The following is an 8,083-nucleotide window of genomic DNA, read 5'->3' as shown; positions in this document are numbered from 1 at the left end:
TGGTACCTCAGTTCAGTAAAGACCAAGGAATTCTAAGCGTTTAATCTAAGTGTTTAATGATATATATGCCTTACGCCCAAATGATATTTCTTCTTTATGAATGCAGACTACCTTCTCAAAGCCACTTCTTGGACTATTATCCAGATCAAACATGATACAGATCATATTACCCATGATAACAGTACTTTGAACAGAAGATATAATGAGGGAAAAGTATTATCCACCTTGTAGTTAAGCTTCAGGCTATTTGAAAAGGCAAAAAACTCCTTAGAGAGGTGGCTATAAAACATTTAAATTCTTATCGCTTAAAGTGACTTTAAACCTTAATCTTACGAATTATTTCAAGTACTTTATATAGTACAGATAAATGGTTCAGTTGAGCATAGCTATGGTTTAACAGCTCTGTTTCCTAATAACTATAGTAAATTGACCCAGAAATGCCCATTTGCTATATTATTTCTAGAAAAATTCATATTTTTCATTCAAAAGTATTGCATTAAACCTAATGTTTAGTTTTTCTTGTGATAGATTTTTAACTTGAATAAAAGGAGTATTATTCAATTTTTCAATATAGTGATAAAAAGAACAATAAGACCTTTGTGAGTGAATCTGTCTCAGTGTAATTGAGATCCTTGTTTCTAAGCCCAAATTGCCCTTTCTTATGCTTGCCCAGGCACCATGATTCAAACTATCTACAGGCTAAGCTCTGCTGTGGATACTAGAACCCACACAAACCATAAATACTTAAGCAGCTCTAGCCCAAATATATCAAAACCAATATTAAGTCCCTCTCGTCACTGCAATTATGACCATATTCCCAGGTTATACAACAGAGCACTATCCCTTCCCTGAAAATTTTCATCTTATATTCCAGATCCATTTACTTAACTTTTTTCTTCTTATATTTGAACTCCTGTCAGGTAATAGGTTGGGTCAAATCACCTTAACTTGTACTTGCCATTCTAAGGGTAAATGCAAATCTATAAAACAAACTTTTCCCTGGAACAAAAATTAGAAAATTTTCTGATTTTCCTTTAGCATTTCCTCCCAAGAATTTGATTACATATACTAACTCTGCCTCTTTCTAACACGCGCAATACTTTTTCAAAGCTAAATAAGGCACTTGGCTGTTTTTCTCTCCAGGAATATTATTCTTAAATGCCAAGGAGCCATCTCTAAAAAATAAACAAGAATCATGCTCTATTTGGGCATTCAGATCCAGTATGCAACCTCTTTTTTGTCAAAAAGACATAAAAATCTTTTTCATACCTTTATTATGGTTGGTGTCTAGGTGTCCCTCCAAAACCTCAGGTACTTTTACACGGGGCTTTTTCAGAGGTGGTTGAATCTAGAGTTTGTGACTGAGTCATGGTTCAGTGCTAGGGTTAAGGGTGTTGGGATTAAGGGTGATCGCTGGATCAGTCCACTAAATGAATCATCACTGCTCCAATCCCAGTAGACTAAATACAGTATAAGGAATAGAAAGAGGATTGTCTCGCTCTCATTGCTTCAGAATGTCTCAGTGGAAGTCAAACAAAGAGGGATTTAACCTATTATGTAGTGATCTAAAATACAAAACCTTAAATATTTTAAAGAGTAAAAGATTATTTTATATAAATTAACAATCCTTTTCTCTCAATATTTATAAACTAACAATTCCTTCATCTGTTTCTATGATCACTACACATTCTAAGAACTCCACACTCAATGTAGAGAAAAGGACAAGGAAGGAGGATATTCCAGGTTCCCCACACTACTCTCTCCTAATGAGCTAAAGGGTAATTTGGTCTGGTACTTCACTCTTGGACCTCTACAGCTCCTCCTGACACCAGCCTACATGGCTTAGTGTTTTGCTCCCATGATGCCTTGCAACATATCTATGGGGGGAACAAAGACAATTGTGAAATTTTTTCTCAGAAGCAGTGATGATCAGTGTCTGAAGGTATAGAAGCTAAAGAGAGTAGTATATTCAGTGGTAACCATGGAGGCTTCTTCTTTCAGAGTTCTGGTTGTATTTATTTCTCCTTCAGCTGCAAAAACCTCAGTTCGGGCCTCTGGGGATGGTTCTGCTTCTGCAGCCATGGCTCTTTGGAACTGCATGGAGAACTTCACACCCTTAATTTTCACACCCTCCACCTTTACTTCCCAGTCTTCAGTGGAATCATCTAAAGTACACTGTGTGTCACATGCAATTTTTTCTCTGTCAGGGAGGATCTGGGAAAGGTTTTTGGTACCAAGAACATCGCTGAGAATTGCTTGTGCCAAAGAATGGATTGCTGAGTCTGCATTGGCGATATTTGCTACAGCCAGGGTTGAATTCAGAACTTAGTAATAATCTATATCATCCATGTTAATCACCTCTGAATCCTTAGTGAAGATTCCCTGACGAAAAATTTCAAAAGAAATAGTTCTTATGGTCTCTTTGATGAATCTGTGAGGGCAAGGCAGAATGAAAAACAACCAGGTCCTTTGGTGCTTTCTTGTAAAATGTGACCCAATCTGAAGTTCTTTCAAGTCTGCACCATTCATGGGCCACAGGGAGGAGAACAAGAAGTCAGCGGCACCATGCGTGGGCTGCAGAAAGGACAACCAGATTCCAGCCCCTCCTAGCACATGGGCTGGGAAACAAGAAGGGCCAAGATCCCCTCATCCCCCCCCCCCTTGAGTAACTGCCTGATTCAGAGAAACACAGGTTGGGAGGATAGCTGTTGAAGTAAAATACAACTTAATGCTTGTAGTGTTTAGTATTTCACTGACTTTATAGGCCTAAAGCTAGTAATCTGGTCACCTATTTAGAGGATAATGATATGCATTATAGCATCTATTAGGGATCTTCTTCTGAAGGTGGTAGCCATTGTTGATTCTCTATTGTCTTGTTTTAAACTCTTACATCATTTTCATTGTTTTGTTTAGTTTGGTTTATTCTGTTTTGTCTAGATTTTATTAAATCTGATGGCATGGGCAGCTATTTCAAAGATAACAAGATATATTATGGTAGCTATTTTTGATTATGATTTTGTTTTGAAATCCTGTATTGCCTTCATTGTTTTGTTTTTATTAGTTATATTCTGTTGTTTGATTTTCCTATCTGATGGTATGGGCAGCTATTTTGAAGACAACAAGATGCATTATGGTAGCCACTGTTGATTTCCTATTGTCTTGTTTTGAAACTCTGTATCACTTACATTGTTTTGTTTTAATTGGATTTATTCTGCTTTATTTTGCTTGGTTTCATTCTCTTTAAAATGAAATAAAGTTCTCTCATACTCATTTATAATATTTATGCATATTTGTGTGAATATTGGGAAAAGTGTAAGGGTGAATAGGAATGAAGTAGGTACCAAAATCCATCCACAAATCCCAGGACATGTAGGAGTGGCTATCGTTGAAGTTGAGCATCTCCCAGGTTTGCTTTAACCTGTTTGCATCTTCTCAGACATGCTGCCAGAGTCACAGTCTTCTGTCACCCTCACTGAAGTGAAAGCATGAGAATGCCAGGACATTCTATATTTGAGAGACTTATTTGCCAGTAGAATTATATACAGATGATTCCCAAAGAAAGTGAAAAAATATTTTCCCCAACAAACTTAACAGGTAGCTGGCTTCAGTTAAAATTCACAGAGTTAATGCCTTGAAAGGTAGGATATTTTATCTGGGTATGGTGTATACAATGTTTGAATGGCCTTAAATCTTCCTCTCTTCAAAAGTTTATGGTCAGGGAATGGTAATGGCTCTCTAAACGTACATAATCTCCACATTAAAGATCCCAAGACTTACTGAATTGGAGACTGGAAAATGTTTTTCAGTCAGTGTCATCTAGGAATTATGCAATCTTTGAACATTAATTTATCATACACCAGGCAGGCATAGTGATTTACATATGTGGTCCCAGCTGCTTCGGAGAATGAAGCTTGATTGCTTAAGACTAGCCTGGGAAAGACGAGATCCCATCTTTCCTACAGCCCTGAGATGAAAAGTTGAAAGGACCTCAAGAGACCTACTAGAAGAAATTTGTAATTCCTACCAAAGTGGACAAGTAAGCCCCACATGGTGACATGTACCTTGTTGTAGTCCCAGTAACTTGGGGGGTTAGGGCAGATGAATGGTTTTAGACCAGGAATGTAAGACCAACCTGACCACATCTCAAAAAAATGAGTGATTTGTTTACATAAAGGTATAGCAAAAATGAGTTGCAACCACACTAGATGGGACCCTTTCAAATGCTGCTTATGACCACTTATATTGGTATCAATGTCAAAAATCCAGTGAATTCAGGCTTTCTAAGTAAATCCAGCCCTGAGGACTAGACTGTGGTTTCTACAAACAACTTGAAGCTTATTTTTTGTTGGAGTGATCTGTTATTGCTGAGTTCAATTCAAGAAATGGTTCTATGATCACTATTATTAGGGCTGAATTGCTTTCCTATTCCACATGTATTTCAATTACTACAAGAATCACATTTTACTAGAAAATAAACATTATTTGTTATACCACTTTTTCTTTTCCATCTTTATTCCCAACAATAGTTCTACAGTTGCATTTCCCGTCAGCTCTAAGTGACATTATCAGTATATGTATGGCCTGGATTTATAGATCCGTAGTGATAATTGACAAAATAAAAACAAGACTATATTATTATTTTAGCAATATTAAAATAAAATTAATGAAAATGTATCCACAAACACAAACCTTATGTTTGACACAAAAATGATCTGTTAAAAGATTCAATTGTAAGGATGGTATAGGAGAAAAAAAGCATGTAATTAACAAACAAGCAGAAATCTGGTCAATAATGGGCAGAGACTAAAGAAGCTAGATCTAATGTTACTCTGTTAACTTTGGGATAAAAGTGTTCTGCAGTCTTAGCATGATTGATAAGCAAAGATGGACATAACCACTGTCGATGCAGATTTAGCTAACTGTTATTATACTACAATTACTGGTTTGGATTGTAGTGGAAAGTGGCCAATAACTTGGGTTTGTCTCTAAGACATAAAACTGTATACTGAACACTGGAAATTCAATCCATGCCATTCAATGTATGATAACATGGGTATTATCCACCTAGGAGAAAGTACTGTATTTGGCACAATTAAATAATTACTGAAGGGCCTAATTTATCCTATAAATGTACTGTTATTTCTTATGAATAATGAAGATTTAAGGAGATATTAATCAGACTTTACAATAAGAACTCAGTTAAAATTTTTAGATTACAAACTCCAGAAGTAAGGTACTCATTAGGCTTGGAGAGGGTAGGATTTCATTTAAGAAGTACAAAGTGATACTTCAAATAGTTAATAACTTGTAAGCAGGAGCAATAAAGACATCAAAACAGTTTGTAAACAACATGAAAAATTATGTATTGCTAATAAATCTGCTTTATTTATCACTGGTAGGTTATACTTCAAGATCTTGCAAGGTGGATATTGTACTAATTTTTAATTAATTCTGTTGTAATTCTAATAATTACTTTGCTTTGTGTTTTATTGTGGACTTGCCAGATATTTAGACTATTGAGAAATAGAGAAAGTTAGAAATGTAGGGAACTAGAAAAACCATTTTTTACTAAAGTTAGTAAGAGAAAGAGAACATTGTGAGGGTAAATATAAATCTAAAGAAATAAATTGTTACATCAATACATACAAGTCATTAACATACATAGGAAGAAATAATAATTCATTGTCTTTGCAGTCACTTTAAGGATTTGCCTGTCGTTTGCCTGATACCTAGCTTAATGTTTATTCAATAATAATCATATATTTCATAAGGAGGTTTTCCTGAATTGGGAGAAAATTATAAGCTTAATCTTATTTTCCCAACACCAATTACCCACCTAGAAACACAAGTCTTTGTCCAGACCTCCAACTGAATGCCACACATCACACAGGACGCACCTGTTTTAAACTGTCAGTAGTTGCCTGGCCATTTTTTAGCTTTCTTAACCAAACTCTGCTTAATTGACTAATGATGTTAAATGAAGCTGTCATTTCCACTTTTAAAATATACTTAGCCCTCGGCATTCTAAACAACACTCAGACTATGCTGTAGATTGTGTTCACACTTCAGTTCCCCCCAGTTGAATTATTTGCTTCAGATGAGTCAATCCTTTCCAAATTTATTGTTGGCCACTTATGTTTTCAATTATGATTATAAAATGTAATTAATGTTTACAAAAACAGCAAAAGGTAACTATACAGAAAATGAGTTGTTTGTATAAAACTAAACTGTTATTGGGAAAGTCCTGATGATGTTTAATGATCTTTAGTGAAAAGCAAGCTTGCTATCCAGTATCAAGGAACACACAAAGATAAACCTCATTTATCCATAAGTAACTTCTTATCGGCATTGCTTTTATTTATCTTATTTTATGTTATGCTTTGTATTTTATGGTGCCGAGGATTGAGCACAGAGACATCACACTGAGCCAGGACTCTAGGCTTTTTTTATGTTTTAAGACAATCTCATTAAACTGCTGTTTCCCAGGCTGACTTAAACCTCAATGCAATCCTCCTGTCTTAGCCTCCCAGAGGACTGGGATTATAGGCCTGTACAAACATGCCAAGCTGGTATTTAAAATCAGCTTTATGGGAGTTCACCTCTCACAGTAAAATGTACCCACTTAAGTCTGAATTTAAGAATAACTACAAATGTGTACATTGGTATATAACAAAATCAAGATGTAGAAATTTTCTGTACAGTGAAAAGCTCCTTCTAGCACCTGTGCTGTCTGTCTCTACCTTGTAATAGGATTCAGTCAACCACTGAACTACTCCTAGTTACTATAAATAAGTTTTTCTTGTTTCATCCAATAGAATTATATATTTGCTATCTGGATTTTTTCACTCTGCTTTTTATTTAATCCATATGTTTGCATGTATCAGTAATCTGTTATTTTTCTTATGGGGTAGTACTCTACTGTATTAATTAAGCTATGTCTTTTTTATTCATTTTAATGTTGATAGATATTTTGACTTATTTTCAGTTGTGACTATAATAAACAAAGCTACTGTCAACATTCTTGTCTAAGTTATTTTGTGAACATATGTTTCCAATTATTTGGAATGTATAAAGATGCACACTTCAAAAATGCTGGTAATAAGGTAAGAGCATGTTGACCTTCATAAGAAAATTGTCAAAATAGTTTCAAAAGTGGTTGTGACATTTTATATCTCCACCAGCAATGGGTAAGCCGTAGTTCCACATCCTCCCCGAAACCAGGGGTCATCAGTGCCTTAGTTATACTTTTGTTGCTGAGACAAAATACCTGACACCTAAACTTAAAAGAGAATGGTTTATTTAAACTCACAGTTTGCAGAGGTTTCAGACCATTGTAGACTGATTTCAAAGCAGGTTGGCATAGCAGAAGGGCACTGCAGAAGAGGGACACTGCAGTCCATGGTGTGGCAAGTGAAGGCAGTGATCAGCAGCAGCAGAAAAAGCAAGTCTGCCTTTCTCTTTTATCCCAAACAGGCTTCAAACCTTTTAGGTGGTACCACCCACACCCAGGATGGGGCTTCTGTCTTCACCAAATCTATTCAGTGACACCCAGAACTATGCTAATTCCAATCAGTGGACTAATTTAGTACCACCCACCCTTGATCCCAGTGTCACACACCCTCAATTCATCCTGCTTTGAAAAGCCCCATCTATAAGCACATGAGGCTTTTGGAGGACATCTAGATACAAGTCATAAAGATCAGTCTTTTCAGTCTCAGCCATCCTACTGAGTGCAGAGTGTTATTTCATTGGGCTTTTGATTTCTATCTTAGTGTTAATTAATGATAGTAAACAGCTTTTAATGTGTTTATTGGCTCATATCATTTTGTTAGGTGTCCGTTCAAATCTTTCCCCCACTTATATTGTGCTGCTTATCTTCTTACTAAATCATAAACTGTTCATACACGTTATACATATATACTAAAAATAGGAGGTATGATCAAAAATATGGTGAATAATTAAATTTAAAAATTTATTAGCAAGACATATTGCCATTAGTCCCCCTCAGTTTGAACATGCTTGTTTCATCATTCTTGCCACTTTCTGAAGCATTTTTTAAAATGCTCTTTTGTGAATGTCTTTC

The 8,083-nt window shown here is 35.7% G+C and overlaps 1 pseudogene; it reads right to left on the bottom strand.

Moving 5' to 3' along the window:
• Positions 1 to 1,842: 1,842 nt before the first annotated feature.
• LOC100717906 (stomatin-like) lies at positions 1,843 to 7,206 on the bottom strand (annotated as a pseudogene).
• Positions 7,207 to 8,083: the final 877 nt, after the last annotated feature.

Source organism: Cavia porcellus, unplaced genomic scaffold (assembly GCF_034190915.1).
Source record: "Cavia porcellus strain 051 isolate PalLab524CR breed Dunkin Hartley unplaced genomic scaffold, mCavPor4.1 scaffold_3, whole genome shotgun sequence".
In the NCBI taxonomy this organism is placed as follows: Eukaryota; Metazoa; Chordata; class Mammalia; order Rodentia; family Caviidae; genus Cavia; species Cavia porcellus.
The sequence above is the reverse complement of the archived record's forward strand: the minus strand, read 5'-3'. Positions and strand labels throughout refer to the sequence as shown.